We start from the raw sequence: 19,279 nt of genomic DNA on the forward strand, positions 1-19,279 counted from the left end.
ATATTAACTATTTCCTAATAAAACGAACGCATGATTTAAGTGCAATACTTCAATTTTTTTTTTTGGAAGTTCCTAACAAAACGGTACGTTTGGCGCATAGTTATTAACTTATTATTGTTAATGCTATTTGTTTTCCAATATTTAATATATTTATCCTCGAAACCTATAAATATAAGTGATATTTTTCACATACAAATAACAAACTATGAAAAACGGATATTTCGTTATGTTGTCATGTTTGTGTGTTGGACACATTTTGAATATGATACTGATCGACACTGGTTTGATATGCATGTCTGCCGTGTCCAACTGTATCTTAATAAAAAATAAAAAATTCTAATCGACACTGGTTCGATACGCGTGTCTGCCGTATCCAACCGTGTCTTAATAAAAAATAAAAAATTTTTTTCCGGACACACTTGGACACACCTAAATATCATCATGCATGTGTCGCGTGTCTATTATCCAACCTTATTCTTAACATGTATTCTTAAAATAAGTTTAGAAATAATATATATTATTATTTATTAAAACAAAAAATATTTTAGATACTTTTATATAGTTAAAAGAAGACATTAAAAATAGTTAAAAAATTATTTTATATTTTAATACCAATAAAATATCAAAAATTTATTGTAATTTATCTAAAATACATTTTAAATTATATATATATGCTGTGTCCCCGTGTCTTGTAAGATTTTAAAATTTGTGTGTCCGCGTGTCCTGTGTCGTGTCGTGTCCGTGTCCGTGTCAGTATCCGTGCATCATAGCATACAAGCATTTTTTCATACAAGTCATTTATATTCACGTGCGTATGTTCTTCTTCGTGCCGTTACTGCACATTCTTCTTCTTCTTCTTCGTTATTTTTCTCTCTCGTTATCGTCGTTACCAACACCACCTCCTCCTCCTCTTCCTTTTTCTCCTTCTTTTTTTATTAGAATTTCTTCTCCTCTTTCCTTTTCCTCTTTTTCCTCCATCATTAGTTATCTCGTTGTTGAAGATAATGAATAATTCAAATTCAGATTGTCAATTGAACCAGAACGAAATTGATTATTGTTTTGAATCCAATCAAGTAGCTAAGGTGTTGTTCGATTCTATTTAATTTTTTCGTTAGTAATTTATGATTCTGTATTTGTAGCAAATTTAGGTGTAACACGAAGATATTTGGCTGTATTGTTTAAGAATTTTAGTTGTATGTGTGCTGATAAGTTCTACATATAATTCAAAACTCTTCTTCTCCCTCCTCCTCATCTTCTGCTGCTTCTTCTTCTTCTTTTTCATCATCATCATCATCTTCTTTTTTTCCTTGTTCATCTTTTTTTTTCTTATTTTATCTTCTCAAGTTTCTTCTTGTTTTAATCTTTTAACAAGAATAAAAACAAAAAAATCAAACAAGAAGAAGAAGAAACACATAATGGTACAAAATTACTTAGAAGAGGGTGAACTTACATTCATTCAACTAAAAGAAAGAAAGAAATAAGGAAAAAAAGAAGAAAAAAAATGCAGCATTAGAGGAAATATTTTTCTTTATTTGCAGCAAATTTGGATGTAACACAAAGATATTTGGGTGTATTGTTTAAGAATTTTCAATGTATGTGTGCTGATAAGTTCTGCATAATTCAAAACTCTTTCTCTTCCTCCTCCTCATCTTCTACTTCTTCTTCTTCTTTTTCTCTTATTCATCTTTTCCTTTTTGTTTTACCTTCTCAAGTTTTTTCTTATTTTACTCTCTTAAGAAGAAGAAACACATAATAGTGCAAAATTACTTGGAAGAGGATAAACTTACATTTATTCAACTAAAAAAAAGAAAGAAATGAGAAAAAAAGAAGAAGAAGAAGAAGAAAAATGCAGCATTAGAAGAAATATTTTTCTGTATTTACAGCAAATTTGGGTGTAACACGAAGATATTTGAGTGTAAAATGAAGATATTTAGGTGTATTGTTTAAGAATTTTCGGTGTATGTGTACTGAATTCTGCATAATTCAAAACTCTTTATCTTCCTCCTCCTCATCTTCTTATTTCATATTTGCATTTTTTTTTGGGAGAAAAAAATCAAACAAAAAAGAAAAAATACATAATGTTGTAAAATCAATAGAAAGAGGAGGAGGGAAAAAGATGCAGCAACAACAACAGTAATTAAAAAAACACTGATGAAGATGAAACACATGAAGAAAAAGGAGGAGAAACACAAAGAAGAAGGAGAAGAAAAAGGAAGAGGAGAAGGAGGAGAAACGCAGGATACAAAGAAAAACGTAATTCGCAATCGTTATGTAAATGACTTGTATGTGTTCTAAATATAAACCCACACGTAATTAATGAAAAGTATTTAACCACCCAAATTAATATTACTAGCGGTTCAATAGGCACTAATATGCCTGTTCAGCCACTTTTCTATTATTTTGAAAAAATTAATTTTATTTTTATAATATATTATTCGCTCTTCAAATTTATTAGATCATTTTTTTATTTTAATATTAATGTGATCTTATTTATTCATATTTTAGTGTTGGTGTTAATGTATCATTCACCCTTTAAATTTGTCAGATAAGTATTTTTTTTCATCATTTTAAAATTAACGTAGCCTTATTTATATGATATTTTGTTGAGAGTAAAATTACTATAAAAACCTTTACAATGCTAAATTATAAAAGCATACAATAAAGATATATGTATATATTATCAGAAAAAGGTATAGTTCAAGAAATAATGACAAAAATGTTATCCTAATTTAAAAAGAATATATCTATAAACCAAAATGCATGTTAGTTATTTACAAAAGATTATTTTTCCTAAATATCATGGATATTCATGTTTGTCGTCTTCTTTTTTAAGTGGTAGGCCAAAATATGATTTTGAATCTGAAGAGGCCTTCATTTTTCTACAAATAGTGGAAGGATAGAAGAAATAAATATGCTTATTTTTTTCGTTTTTAAATATTAAACTATAAGAGAATTAATGAAAAAATTAGGAGAATACAAAGATTGTGTACCTGGAAAAAATCCATCGTAATTTATCATACATCTCCTTGTCAATAACTTCTTACATCTTGAAAAACCGTCAGATTTTGTTTACCATAAAAATAACCATATAAACACTTCAGGTTTATTCAATTAAATTGATTCCTTATTATAGAGAAGAATTCAATTAAAACCTGTAGAATTGTGATATCTTGTTTTGCATTGAACTTTCTGAAAGGACAAAAAAAATGACATTAATTCTTGTTTATCATTGACAAAATATAAATTAAATGATATTACATCTTTTTTGTTAGGTATTTTTTTTAATAACAATTACCTGCAATGATATTGTTTTGTATCGAAATGAGTTAGTTGTGTTCTTCTAAGTTTATGGCTGAAAAAAAAAGTTAAAGTTTTAACATAATTGGTATATAGGATGAAATAGACGAAAATATTTATTATGTAATAAAAGTTTATTGCATTACCTTTTATTCTTTTGATCCAATATTTCTCTTTTTACCATCTTCCATAATTGAGTTTTGTCTGCTTTAACTGTACCTCCCCAACCAATAGAATAAATTTTGAGTGGATGAACCTAAGTCAATTTCACGTTTGATCAATAACACTAAAACAAAAATATGTATCATCAATGCAATTGTCACTGTCATTAATGATGTAATCCTTACTTTATTGTCGGTTGGTCTCATTGATGCAATTGATTGCTCATCCTTCCATGTACTCCATAAGGATTGAAATCCTATTTTCTGTAATTTATTGCATATATGTATTACAATATATTTCAGTAGTGTTTTATATATTACTTTAGAATTAAGTAATGATACATCTCAAATAAGACATACCTCAACCTTTTATTGGTTTTAAAATTTTAATTTTTATAATTTTATTTCTAAAATTAAAAAATTGATAGCAAACATTTAAAGAAATCAAATTTTGAATTTTTTTTCAAAGTAAATATAAACATTGCAAACTATAATTTCTGAAAAAACCAATAATGATATATTTTAAGGATGTATGATATAATTTTTATAATTTATGTGAATCGTAGTTGGTGCATACCTGTTGGGTAAAGTAGAGGTTCAAGTTCCTTTCGCTTATCTCTTTTAATATGCTCATGAGCTCTCTTGATATCAATTTATCTATTAAAAATCTTAGTCATTAGTTGTTAAAATTAGTGAACAAAACTATCTATTCCAATGTTGATATTGCAATGATAGAATTACGTAATACACAAATTATACTTGTAAAAAGGTGGACGCATTTACTAAGAACATAAATTACCTAAGGTGCAGGTAACAAAATTTCTTTGAACACCACATTCTTTGTGAATTGTCTGCTTTTTCCAGCTATTGTTCCTTCTTTGACTATAATTTTTGTGGTTGCCTGAAAAACATTTCAAGATAGTGCAACGTATAACTGACCATAGCTGAACACATGTTTAGGGAGATAGATCCCTACCTTAGGAATAGTTTGCCCTTGTGATTTATTTATTATCAAGGCAAAACTCAACCTTACAGAAAATTGCTTCCTAATAAGCACAAAGGGTAATCCTGAGTTCTCAGTTGTTTTGTATTTTATCCGAGACAGAAAAGTTCTTTGTCCAGAGTGATAGCTTGTTAGGATTTCCACGTCTAACATGTTTTGAAAAGTTCCTCGACACAGTAATCTTGTGCCATTGCATAAGCCTGCCTTAGGATCTATGTTTCTCAGTAACATCAAATGAGCACCTTTTTTTACCTTCAATGTATGAGGTGGCAATCCACCCGTGGAGATTGAGTTAAGATATTCTTGTTGATACAGATTATTTGTATCTCCTTCTACTTCATCAAAGAATGCTAAAATTCGTTTATCTCCCGAAAATTGGTTGATGATTATATCATTGAGCTGTTGTATATCATGGTTTTTGGGTGTTAATATCGCTCTCTCCACTATGTAAGATGCATCCCACCCATGAGATTGCAAATTTGGAAAAGTTTCTTCTATTAATTTGTGTAATGATGCCTCACCTTCCCATGGTATTGCCATGTGTGCTTTTATGTGTACCACGTCCTCAGATATGGTAGGCTAAATCCCATCCCCTATTCGCATGAGATACTCCGCAAAATCATGATCATTAAGAGATCACATGTTTTGTCGCAAGTGGAGAATTTTGGTGGATGTCCACAAATGTGATTTAACAATAGAAGCTGAAATCATTTGTGACTTACTTCCTTTCGGCACAACAGGTAGTACTTGGTGGAAATCCCCACCCATAACCATCACCTTTCCTCCAAATGGATTATTGTTTTCTAATTTGTCTCGCAATGTGCGGTCTAATGATTCCATTGTCTCTTTATTAGCCATTGGCGCTTCATCCCAAATTATCACTATCGTCTGCCTAATCAGTTTTGCGAGATCAGATTGTTTACTTATATTGCATGTGGAGGATGGCTCTGCATTGATTGGGATCTTAAATCTAGAATGAGCTATTCGACCACCAGGCAGTAAAGTTGCAGCTATTCCTAAGGACGCAGTTACCAAGACAATATGCCCTTTACTTCTTAAGTCTGCAATTATAGCTCTGTAAAGAAATGTCTTACCTGCTCCTCCTGGTCCATCAACAAAGAACACTTCACTTTCTCTTCGATCAACTGTATTCATAATGCACCTGAAAGCTGCAGACTGGTCATGATTCAATCTTTCTATAGAACACAGGTCTTCTTGAAGAACTTTGATGGACATTTCTTCTTGAATAATTCTAGGCATGAAGTTGTCGTTGTCATTGTCCGAGGTTAGAGCTGGTAAATCGTATTGTACAATATGTTTTCCATGCTGTAGGAGGATGTCATTTAAATCCCTAAGCAAACGATTTGTCAATCCATTGCATGTTGTAGTGCTTGTTGATGCGTAATCACCCACCATACATGAAAGAAACTTGTCCCACAGAATTCTTACATCTGTTGGCTCACAAAAAATTAAAATGGTGGCAAACAACCTTCTTAAAGCACATGACATTCTTAAAATGGATGCCTAAACCAAACATGATCTTATACTACTATCACTCTTTAACAGTCCTCGATGCTGAGCGGATTGCTTAAAGGACGAATATTGGACACCATCGACTGTTAGCAAATCATCCCAACCAGTTGGGCCTCTTACATTTGACAACAAAATACGCAAATAGAAATTTTCACCTTCTGTTGGCAAAGCAGTATAGATTCGACCGATATCTCTCTTAGGTGACCTGCGTCAACGCTATTCTTTTTTTCTTGCTGTGCCAACTTTAATATTCTGGGATTTCTCTGTACAAAAGATGCCTAGATTGTTGGTCATCGGCCCGATTAAGTGCAAAGAATTCAGTGAGCATTGTTCTTGAGAAATAGTCATTATTAACTATTTCAGAAATAGTTTGGTGCTCATAAAAGCTCATTTGATGTTGATTTGGCAAATGAACTTGCAACCTTTCAACTGATGGGTACATTCGGTAAAGGTTGAATCTAAATATCCTCCAGCATGCCTCTGGAGCGGCAATCCATCTTGCATCAATAAACTGTTGTACCTCATCATAATGAGAACTTCTGTGAACCTTCATTGCCACGCGGATCTGGTCCCTTATAGCAATACTTGTATAGATATTTTATGCTTTTGATGCTGCTACATATTTCTATATTGATATGACAATCATACTTCAGTAGTAGCTAAGGGTTGTACGGAACCACCCATCTATTGTCAATTGTGACATTTTGGTTTATAGGAATTGGAGTATCAAATCGCCTCATATATTAAGGATATGAGTCATCACCTCGTCGTGTCTCCGGTACGAACTCTTTTGGGTAGTTGCGTTTACATTGACCGTTCTTCATGCATGGTGAAGATTGATTTAGGGTTCCGTGTAACACCCTCACTGTTAGAATGTCACGCTTCTGGCTGCGCCACTCTGATAGATCGGGTATTACGATCACTCTTATAATATTTAATACTAAGATATGAGCCTGTTTAAAACTTAAATCGTATTACCAACTGTTCATGCCCTGGGTTGAGCTGTATGACCCGGGCTAATAGACGACAAGTCGACCGACCTCTTCAGGTCAGGATTACCCGACCTCTTCCTAAAGAGTTCGGTCAAATCACCAGGAGAAGCCCAAAAAGGGCCCAAACAGAGGGACACAGCCCAATATAAAGGCATTCAAAGCCTAGAAAGATAAGGGCGGTCCCCCAAAAGATAAGATGACTTCACTCAAAGATAAGATAATTATCTCTAGAAAGGTCACTCTACACTACTATAAATACACTAGAGCACCCAGGTATAACTCATACTCTGATTCTACTAAAAACCTGCTTAATACCCTTGTTAACTTAAGCATCGGAGTCCCTTGCAGGTACCACCACCCTCCGATGATGAAGGATCAGCACCACCAACTAAGCCCAACAAGTCGAACACAACAGCTCTGACCAGTACAAAGAGATCTCGTCCGGGATCGACCTACAGTTTTAGGTAACCCTCGAAACATTGGCACCGTTGCCGGGGAACCTGGAAGTCATCCCACCATCATGACGAACAACCTTGACAATGACCACGACTCTGATCTAGAAAACAGGACGCCGCACAAAAACACGGACACCACACCAAAGGATACTTCTCAACCAAACAAAGACAAAAATTCGCCAAGTTCGGAAATCATGGAGGAACTTCAAGCTCAACAAGAGCGCCTCAAACAGCTCAAAAAAGAGGCTGAACATCAACGAGAAGCCGAGAGGGACCTTCGGATAGAAACTAGGCGACGTCGAGAGTTAGAGGACAAGCTCTTGAAGCTCGAAGCCGACTTTAAAACAAAAACCATCCAACCTGATTCTGAAGGCAGCTCTCACAAAGATCAAGATCCATTCACCAAAGAGATCATGAAGGCCAAAGTCCCAAAAGACTTCAAAGCTCCCGACATGACTCCATACGACGGTACATCGGATCCCAGCCATCATCTCAGTAATTTCAGAAGTAGAATGTATCTCACGGACGTCTCGGACGCCATTCGATGCAAAGCCTTCCCAACAACCCTAACAAAGACAGCAATTAAATGGTTCGACACTCTGCCCCCTAGATCCATCACAAGTTTCGACGACATGGCCAAGAAATTTCTTGCCAGATTTTCCATCCAGAAGGACAAAGCCAAACATGCCCCAAGCCTACTAGGGATCAAGCAAGGAGATCGGGAGAGTCTTCGCAGCTACATGGAGAGGTTCAACAAAGCATGCCTGGACATACAAAGCCTACCAACGGAAGCAGCCATTATGGGTCTCATCAATGGCCTGCGAGAAGGACCTTTTAGTCATTCCATATCAAAGAAACATCCAACATCTCTGAATGAAGTGCAAGAACGAGCTGAGGAGTACATCAACATGGAGAAAAACTCTCGGCTAGGAGAGACCTCAAAATCTGGATTCTCTTACTCCTCCCGGGATAAAAATAAAGAGTCCAAGAATAAAGAAGACCAATACAGCGAGAAGCCTAAAAAATACAACAACTACACCCCTATCCGGGTGTCTCTTGTGGATATTTACCGAGAAGTATGCCATACTGAAAAGATACCACCACCTCGTCGACTCAAAAGCAAGAAAGAAGGAGGAAATCGGACAGAATACTGTGAATATCACCGAATCTACAGACATCCTACCAATGAGTGCTTCGACTTTAAAAATGTTATTGAGAAATTGGTAAGAGAAGGGCGACTAGATTGGTATTTAGCCAACAAATCGGATGAGCCTCGAAAAAGAAGAAGGGACGAAGAGGTCAGACGAAGAGAACGACCACCTCACACCCCAGAGAGACATGTTCACATGATAAACGGAGGATTCGCAGGAGGGGGGGGATCTCAAAATCATCTCGCAAAAGACACCTCAAAGAAATATATCATGTCGAGGGAGGAGAAGGATCACTCGACCTCCCTACTATTACTTTCACCCAATAAGATGCAGTAGGCATCATCCCGGGACATGACGATCCTATGGTCATCACTATCATATTGGCCAATGCAAACCTCCACCGCACCCTGGTGGACCAAGGAAGCTTGGCGGATATCTTGTTTAAACCCGACTTTGATAAACTCGGCCTGCAGGAGAAAGAACTTAGAGCATATCCGAACAGCTTGTTTGGACTAGGAGACACTCCAATCCAACCGCTTGGATACATCTCACTACACACAACCTTTGGAAAAGGAACCCGATCAAGGACACTCAACATAGACTACATTGTAGTTGACGTAAGCTCAGCCTACAACGCCCTGATAGGTCGGGCAACATTGAATCAGTTCGCAGCAGTAGTTTTAACTCCACATCTATGCATGAAATTCCCAACTTCAGAAGGGATCGCTACGATAAAAGGAGATCAGAAAATAACGTGATGCTGTTACAATGAAAGTCTAAACCTCAGAGGCAAAGGGGAAGAAATCCACACCATCAAACTCGGGGGAGTTCGAGGTCGGGAAGAACTTTGCCCACAACCTGAGGGCGAAATCGAAGAAGTCCAGATCAAAAACACCTCGGACAAAACAACAAATATTGGGGTAACCCTGAAAAAAGAGGTAAAGAAGCCCTTGCTCCAGTTCTTAAGGGATAATGTCGACCTCTTTGCATGGAGGGCCGCAGACATGCCGGGCATAGACCCCAAGCTAATGTGCCATAAACTGGCAGTATACCCAGGATCTCGGCCAGTACAGCAAAAGCATAGGAAGCTCAGACAGGAAAGATCCCAAGCTGTGGAAGAACAGGTACAAGCTCTACTGGAGGCAGGATTCATAAGAGAAGTCAAGTACCCCCTATGGCTAGCCAATGTTGTCTTGGTAAAAAAGTCAAATGGGAAATGGCGGATGTGCACTGATTACACTGACCTCAACAAAGCTTGCCCAAAAGATCCCTATCCACTCCCAAATATCAACACTCTAGTAGATGCCTCCTCCGGATACGAGTACCTCTCGTTCATGGATACTTATTCAGGATACAATCCAATGTATCCACCCGATCAGGAAAAAACCGCATTCCTAACTCCAAAAGCTAACTATTGTTATGTCGTCATGCCATTCGGACTCAAAAATGCAGGAGCTACTTACCAAAGATTAATGAACAAAGTCTTCATAGACCACATCAGGAAACTCATGGAGGTATATGTAGATGACATGTTGGTAAAAACACAGAGCGAAGAATCGCTACTATCCGACCTCACCAAAGTGTTCGACACCATAAGACAGCACGGTATGCGACTCAATTCAGCAAAATGCACCTTTCTAATAGAAGCTGGCAAGTTCTTGGGCTTCATGCTCACACAAAGAGGAATTGAGGCAAACCCGGATAAATGTCGGGCAATACTCGACATGAAAAGTCCGACCTGCGTCAAAGAGGTACAACAACTCAACGGAAGACTGGCAGCCTTGTCCAGATTTCTAGCCGGATCGGCCATAAGATCCCTCCCCTTTTATGCCACACTAAGGAAGGAAAAAAGGTTTGAATGGATAGCAGAGTGCGAAAAAGCCTTCCAGGATTTCAAAAACTTCCTGGGACAACCACCCATCCTTACCCAGCCACGGGAGGGAGAACCACTCATATTATACCTCGCAGTGGGAAGTCGGGCGATAGCCTCAGCATTAGTCAGAGAAAACGAAAAAGGGCAACAGGGAAAGAGGTTTGAATGGACAACGAAGTGCGAGCAGGCTTTCCAGGATTTCAAACGGTTCCTGGGACAACCATCTATTCTAACTCAACCACGGAAAGGAGAACCACTTGTATTATACCTCGCAGTAGGAAATCGGGCAATAGCCTCAGCACTAGTCAGAGAAGACGAAAATAGGCAAAAACCTATCTACTTCGTCAGCAAAGCTCTACAAGGGGCAGAACTGAACTATCAAAATATAGAGAAGTTCACCTACGCCCTCATACTAACTTCGTGACGACTTCGCCCCTACTTTCAGGCTCACACCATCACGGTTCGGACTAATCAGCCCATAAAAGGCAGTCTCCAGAAAACAGACTTAGTGGAAAAATTCTACAATGGGCAGTCGAGCTGTCTGAGTTCGATCTTCAATATGAAACTCGAACGGCCATCAAGTCCCAATATTTGGCCGACTTCATTGCTGAGTACACTGACACTCCAGGAACTCCCACAGAATGGAATCTCTACATAGACAGCTCTTCAAACAAAACCAGAAGTGGCGTAGGCATGATAATAGAAAGCGATCAGGGAACCCAAATTGAACTTTCCCTCAAATTCGGGTTCCCTGCTTTAAACAATCAGGCCGAATATGAGGCACTACTAGCTGGTGTGAAGCTGGCTAAGGAGGTTGGAGCTCAAAAGCTTATCATCTTCAGCGACTCACAAGTAGTCACCTCACAAATAGCAGGGAGCTACCAAGCCAAGGATCCCACCATGAAAAAGTACTTGGACAAAACCAGGGAACAGCTCGGACAACTCGGAGAATATGAGGTTTGCCACATACCTCGGGAACAGAATGCTCGAGCTGATGCACTCTCAAAACTAGCCAGCACCAAACCAGGGGATAACAATAGAAGCCTCATCCATGAAATACTGCAGAAACCGTCAATTTTGGAAGAAGAAAAGGTCCTAGCCATAGCAGGACAGGATCAAGGATGGATAACTCCTACAATCAACTACCTCAAATCAGAGATACTCCCTACAGATAAGAAGGAGGCAAAGAGGTTAAAGCGAGAGGCACAATATTACACCATCATAAATAACATTTTATATAGGAGAGGGATCTCAACACCCCTATTAAAATGTGTGCCGACCTCCAACACAAAAGAGGTTTTAGAAGAAGTACACAGTGGCATCTGTGGCAACCATCTCGGAGCACGAGCTCTCGCCAAAAAGGTACTCCGAGCCGGATTCTTTTGGCCGACTTTGCAAAAGGAAGCAACAGAGTTCATAAAGACATGTCCACCATGTCAAAAACACGCTAATTTCCACATCGCCCCACCAGAGGAACTCATCAGCGTAACCTCACCTTGGCCATTTGCAAAATGGGGACTCGACCTCCTCGGCCCCTTCCCCCAAGGATCAGGACAGGTCAAGTTTCTCATTGTAGGGGTAGATTATTTCACAAAGTGGATTGAAGCAGAACCCCTAGCTAATGCCACTGCTCAAAGAAGTCGGAAATTCCTATATAGAAATATTGTCACACGATTTGGGGTTTCTTACTCCATTACCACAGATAATGGCACCCAATTCACAGACGCAGGCTTCAGAAAATTGGTAGCCGACTTGAAAATAAAGCACCAATTCATGTTCGTAGAACACCCCCAGGCTAACGGACAAGCAGAGGCTGCCAACAAGGTCAAATTAGCCGGGTTAAAACGGAGACTACAAGACGCAAAGGGAGCCTGGGCTGAAGAGCTCCCACAAGTCCTATGGGCATATCGAACAACTCCACACTCCACCACAAGGGAATCACCTTTCCGACTAGCTTACGGAATGGAGGCAATGATCCCAGTGGAGGTCGAAGAAGGATCCCCCAGAACGATCCGCTACAGTGAAGAGGCTAACTCCCAACTTCAAAAGGAAGAGCTCGACCTACTTCCAGAAATTCGAGAAAGAGCTCGGATCAGGGAGGAAGCGTTAAAACGTCGAATGGCCTCAAGATACAATCAGAAGGTAGTACAACGAAGTTTTGCCAACAACGACCTCATCCTAATCCGAAATGATATCGAAACAAGTCGATCAGGAGAGGGGAAGCTAGCAGCTAACTGGAAAGGACCCTACCGAGTCACAGAGGTACTGGGAAAAGGCTACTACAAGCTGTCCGAACTCGAGGGGCGAGAGCTACCAAGGTCATGGCACGCCTGCAACCAAAGAAGGTATTATAGCTAGGAGGTAATAAAGGTCTTAGGTCAAGGTGCACTCTTTTTCCTGAGAAGGTTTTTTAACGAGGCACCAAGCCAAGATCTATAAACTGCTTGACTTAGAAGGGTAAACACCCACATGTATATATTTTTCCTATTTGTTTACTTTTTATTTGAATAAAACTTTTCAGATTTCTTCTACAAAGCCTCTTTACAGGTTGGCAAGGTGAAAAACAAATTCACTGCCCGACCACGATGAAAACCGAATTCATCGTTTGATTTCGACAAAGGTCAACCAAGTGAAAATCAAATTCACTGCTCGATCAAGACCAAGCTACAGGTCATCAAGGTGATGATCAAACTCATCGTCCGATCACGGTAAAATCGACAAAGTTATAAAAAGTAATCTATAAGCTGAGGCCTGGCCAGCCCTGACTAAAAAATGGACTACTAATAACTTAAGAACGGACCGACATGAAGAAGTCGGACCAATCGACCAAAGCAACAAAAAGTTATAAAAAGCAATCCATAGAAAGAGGCCTGATGAGGTCTGAGAAAAAATGGAATGCTATAACTTGGGATGGACCGACATGAAGAAGTCGGACCAGACTGATCAAAACGACAAAAAGTTATAAAAAGTAATCCATGGCAAGAGGCCTGGCCAGCCCTGCCCAAAAATGGATTAATAGAAATAACTTAGAAGCGACCGACATGAAGAAGTCACCCCAAGACGATTAAAACTACAGAGTTATAAAAAGTAAATCTATAAAAAAGAGATCTGGTGAGGTCCAAATTAAAGATGGATTGCTAGAAATAACTCGAGAAGATTCAAAAATCGACCAACAGAAGGCGTGCGCTATAAGGGACACAAGCTCGACCCAAAACGCCATGACCTCAACAAAATCAATCTACAAAGCATTCTATCAAGAATGCTAAGAAGAATAGTCGAACAAAGCTAGCTTCGACTAAAGCAGGAAATAAAGCACAAAGGCAATTGAAAAAGGTCGGAAAGCAAGACTCCAACACTCCAAAGATTCTTGGAAGTGCCAAAAAGCTGCAAACAACCATATCATGAAGAAACAAAGCTACTCTAATTAACACTCAGAAGGCCACTCGAAGGTCGACCTCAAGAGTTCAAAAGTATTTGTTTTTCTAAATAAAGTTGCTAGGGGAAAAGCAACTACAAAGTCACAGTCAAACAAAACACAAAATTACAAAAATCTAGAGTTTCAAAGACCCACAAACTGGGCCATAAGATACCAAAGCAAAAAAAAAAAAAAAACTACAAAGGGTTCAAAGATTCTCCAGTGGCGGCATCTTGAGGCGAAGGAGGACGAGTCGCGAGAGGGACAGCATCAACAGTCCCATCCGGCCGGTTCAGAATTTGAACATCAGGGTCAGACTCGGGACGGCCAACCTCAGGTGTAGAAGTTGGGGAAGTCGGCGCAACAGAAGCTTGGGTGGATGGCACAGGAGGTGGATATACATCATCATCATCTTCATTCGAGGCAGGGACGATCTTCCCATTCTCCACAATATTATCCAAACTGAAGAGAGACAGGTTGAGATCGGGAGCAAGAACTCGGACCTGATCTTTCAAATTCTCATAGGCAGAAGTCACACTACCCACGAGATGGCCCTGGAGCTCGGCATAATCAGCCCGAGCAGACTCCAACCTTTCCCTGAGCTCTATCATCTCACCATAAGTCCGAACATAGCTCTCTTTATGCTTCTGCACCATCTCCTCAGCCAGATTTGCAGAAGCCACATCCGTAGTAGCTCGAGCCCTCTCATTTTCCAAGTCAAGCTCCAACTTGATCACTCTGGCATCCAGCTCATCCCTCACCCCCTTGATCCTATCGAATTCTAACTTGGCCTCCTCCATAAAAGCCTTCGTTGCATGAACTGGGATATCCTGAGCAGTTCGGAACAAGGCTGCACCTATGTGTGCCATCTTCACGCTACTCCGGGTAATAAAGTCCAGATGGTGAAGAATGGAAACGTCGTCCATAGGAAGTCGGCCGTAAGGGGCGATTTGGTTGTCAACAAACCCCATAGCATCAAAGTCAGGGGCGTCAAGGTCAAAGGGTTCAACAGTCCTCTGTCTTTTTGGAGGAGGGCCAGGAGTAGGAGAAGAGGTAGCAGCAGAAGTTTGGGGAGGATCAACCAAATGGACCTGAGGAATAGGAATCACCCTCCTCGGCCCAGAAGTGCTCAAGATCGGCTTTTTAGGAGGAACATGAGAAGATCCTTCCCCAGCAGCCTTAGCCGAGATGTTCTGGGTAGCTATAGCTTTCCTCGCCTTTTTAAAGGCTTTCATGGAATCATTATTCTTAGTCATCTCTGAAAAAACACAGCAAAAGACAAGTTACAAATTGGAAGAAAAGGAACAAAATTAACAAAGACAAACAAGTAAAAAGAAGTCGACCACTACCTAGCTCAGCTCAGAGAAGTGAGGGATCCCCTAAAAACCTCTTAGTATCGAGATGAGGAGGTTGCCCCTAATTCTCCTCCAACACATTCACAAAGGCCTGTTCGACCTCATCCAGCATCTCCCACGAATATCTAGAAACTAGAACATTCTTTTGCCAACATAAGGGGAAGACAGGTTCATTATTTGACTCCAAGAAAAATGGCCGAGCTCCTTCAACAGCTCGGACCTTAAAGTAATAATTCTTAAAGTCCCTAAAGGACTCATCATACATGGAAAAAACTTTCTTTCCCTGGGCAGATCGGAAAGAAATCCAAGAAGCTTTCTTTTTTGAAGAAATCCCAGGCTTAGTCAAAAGAAAGAGATAAAAAATAGGGTTTGAGAAGGCTTAACATCTAGTTCTTGGCACAATAACTGAAAGATCTTAATAAAGCCCCATAAGTTCGGATAGAGTTAGGATGGAGCTACATTACACGACCACAACAAATCGGTCTCAAAGGAGGTAAAAGGAAGGGTAATGTTCATTTGGCTGAAAAAGTAGTCATAAGCATAAAAGAAGGGGCATTCCCCCTGGGTCAGAGAAGGGAAGCAAACCCTCTCGTCGGAGTCAGGCGCTCCCAACTCATAGTTCTTCTCATGATCCCTACTACTACAGATCCGGTGATGTTTTCTAAGCTCCACACAGTACTCAGAATTAACTACTGAAATGCACATCAGGACGAGGGAGTCCAGCCAGTCAGACATTCCCATGGGGACTTTGGAGGATGTCTCGACAATATTTTTTTGAGAAGACATGGTCAACTAGTCCTACAGCAAGAAAAAGAAAAAGGGGTTACTATCCAAACAGGTCGGGCAAATCAAGAAATCAGCTCGGACAAATAGGGATACAAATCATACAACAGCGAAAGGAGACCCCAGGACTCGCACCAAGGTCCAGGGGCATCCTTTGGAGGCAGTAACAGAGTAAGGATTCAGGAAAAATCTACAAGTCTACGTCTCGGCATCCCCCAGACAAAAAAGAAAAACCTTTTCAAAAACACTTCGAAAAAAGAAAATAAACCACAAAATGTCATCAAAGTTACCATCTTTTTACAAACTTATCAGCAAAGGGAACCATCAAAATCAAACACGTCAAGTGGAAATCATCAAAGACGCAATCTTTTTCAGGATCAAACAGTTCATTAATCCAAAAGCTACGAAATCAAAAATGGTAACAACATGCAAAGCCCTAAAAGCATCAACTATCAGGAAACGCAAAAAGGATCATACAAAGTCGAAGAAACTCCCAGAGCACACATTGTAGCAATAATCAGGCATAGCAAAAGCAAAAAGATTCAAACTTTTTCCAAGCAAGACACGAAAAGAACGACGTGGAAAAGAAAAAGAGAGAAGAAGAAGACCAACATGTAACAAGGAGGAGACAATAAACGTTGGGAGATTGAAACAATAACGAAGCCGCGCCAGACGATCACCTTTCGAACAAGAGAACGAAGCACTAGAAGTGAAAGAAGAGAAGTGAAAAGAGGAAAAACGAAACAAAGCTTTGAAATTTCAAAAAAAGACACAAAGAGGGAAGTTAAAAAGGAAACGACAAAGAATTAATGAGTATTTAAACTTTGCACGTTCCCTAGAAAAAGTGCAACGCACGACGCAATTTAAGAGGGGTAAAGGAAAATGCTTCACATTCAAGAAGCCTCAGCAGAATCAACCGAAGTTCTCGAGCCCGGCCTCTCCAAAGGATCGAAATCGTTAAAAAAGGACTCGACCTTAAATGGAAGACCACGCTCGAGCAGGGGCACTATTCATGCCCTGGGTCGAGCTGTATGACCGGGCTAATAGATGACAAGTCGACCGACCTCTTCAGGTCAGAATTACTCGACCTCTTCCTAAAGAGTTCGGTCAAATCACCAGGAGAAGCCCAAAAAGAGGGACACAGCCCAATCTAAAGGCAATCAAAGCCTATAAAGATAAGGGCGGTCCCGCAAAAGATAAGATGACTTCACTCAAAGATAAGATAAGATAAGATAACTATCTTATCTCCAAAAAGGTCACTCTACACTACTATAAATACACTGGAGCACCCAGGTATAACTCATACTCTGATTCTACTAAAAAACTACTTAATACCCTTGCTAACTTAAGCATCGGAGTCCTTTGCAGGTACCACCACCCTCCGGTGATGAAGGATCAGCACCACCAACTAAGCCCAACAAGTCGGACACAACAGCTCCGACCAGTACAAAGAGATCTCGTCCGGGATCGACTTACAGTTTCAGGTAACCCTCGGAACACCAACCAAAAGATTTTTTAAAAGATAGCATACATCCATACAAATATCAATACTTACAAAGGATATATATATATATATATTAATAATTTTACATATATATTAATAATTTTACAAGCATTATCTAATACAATTCCTATCCCTCTTACAGAATGTATATCGATAAAGGCGAGAGAAAACATAATATCTAAAAACAATACAATACATCATATAAACAGAAAATATAATAAACTCTTCGTGACTTCCTCATCCATATCCTGAAAATGAAACACCTGTAGGGGAGTGAGAACATCATCTTCGAAAGGGTTCTCACTATAGGGTTGCAAAATTACTATAATAGGATACGGAAAAAAATAACTAATAACTAAAACAATAACATTGAATAAACAAAACGCAATAAAACTCTTCATAAGCCTCGTCATTCGTCTCCTGAAAAGATAAAGCTGTAGGGGGTGAGAACCTAACCACACGTCTTACTACAGAGTTTTTAGAATTGTCATAATAAGATATTTAATAAGAAAATCATTTTCAAACTCAGTGGTTATTGTTGTCTTATGAATCATTTGAAAACCGATAGTTTAACCACCAAAAATTCAAAAGAATTTTAAAGAAAATTAGCTAATTATCCAAAAATTAGAAACTCACTTTTCAGATAAAAAGATCTTAAAAGTTTTCTAACAGTATGAATGACCAACCTGTTCCAAGCATGGGTTCACTAAGTCTAAACTGAACCAGCTTGATATTTCATACTCTACTAAACCACGACATAAACCAAACATGGCTTCAGGCCCAAATAGCTCAATCAACAACCAATTTACTGTAACCCAACCAATTTCAGTTATAAACACAAGTAGGGATGTTCAAGCATAATTAAGCAGTTACATCAAGTAGAGCAATTAACAATTAGACATAATTATTCACATAGGAAAACCAAGTACAATATACACACCCAAATAATGTCACATAGATGCATATGATGAATGCCTGTCCTATGGCTGATGAGTCTCATCTGTTTGTTATCAAGCCAACCCGATAAGTCCGGTTTGCTAAAACTTTGGACTGTCCCCCGATGTAAATCCCCATGAGTCTATGCATAGCTTTTTCTCATATATATATCAAATCGCTCAATGGGGGTACCATTCCCGGAAATTTATAACTGCCTGGTCACCCTTACGTCGTAGGGTCAACAGAGTATTAAGTTTCAATCTGGAACATGTGGTGGCAAGCCACGGTACTTTACCCAGGAAAACTCGTATCTTATATAATTCAAATTCATAAGCCATATAAATAATTCAATTATAATTCATCAATATCCACATCATTCTCAATCGTATCTCATTCATCATCATACATCAATCATTATCCTTCATTATCACACCTCCCATTCCGTTCATCAATAGTTTTAATTCAAAACATAATTCATTCTTTTCTAAATGAATCAAACTTAAAACATACTCATTTTCTTAATAACTCAAAATCAAACCATATAACCTTTGAATCCAAATATTTTAAAATAATCATCTAAACAAAACCTCTAATTTTTATAAAATTTTGGCAGCATCTCCTCTAAAACTCAGACTCTGCCATCCTTTTCGGGTCCCATCCAGACATCCCTCAAACTCCTTTATATCATCTCTAATACCAAACCAATTTCAATATCTCAAACCATGTTCAATTTTTTAAAAATCATTTTTGATAAATTAACAACCCAAATCCAATGTATCAAATCATTTTCAATAACCCAAACTCATTTCCATTATCAAAAC

General features: G+C 38.8%; 1 long non-coding RNA gene and 1 pseudogene across 1 annotated transcript; both read right to left on the reverse strand.

The window, feature by feature from the left end:
* On the reverse strand, nucleotides 4,372-5,970 carry LOC107627476 (annotated as a pseudogene).
* On the reverse strand, nucleotides 17,861-18,269 carry LOC110267867. The gene is made up of 2 exons (XR_002355818.1): nucleotides 18,209-18,269; nucleotides 17,861-17,942 (listed from the first exon to the last, which is right to left on the reverse strand). It is a non-coding gene; the product is annotated as an uncharacterized LOC110267867 (long non-coding RNA).

This window comes from Arachis ipaensis, chromosome B02, assembly GCF_000816755.2.
Source record: "Arachis ipaensis cultivar K30076 chromosome B02, Araip1.1, whole genome shotgun sequence".
NCBI classification, from domain to species: domain Eukaryota; kingdom Viridiplantae; phylum Streptophyta; class Magnoliopsida; order Fabales; family Fabaceae; genus Arachis; species Arachis ipaensis.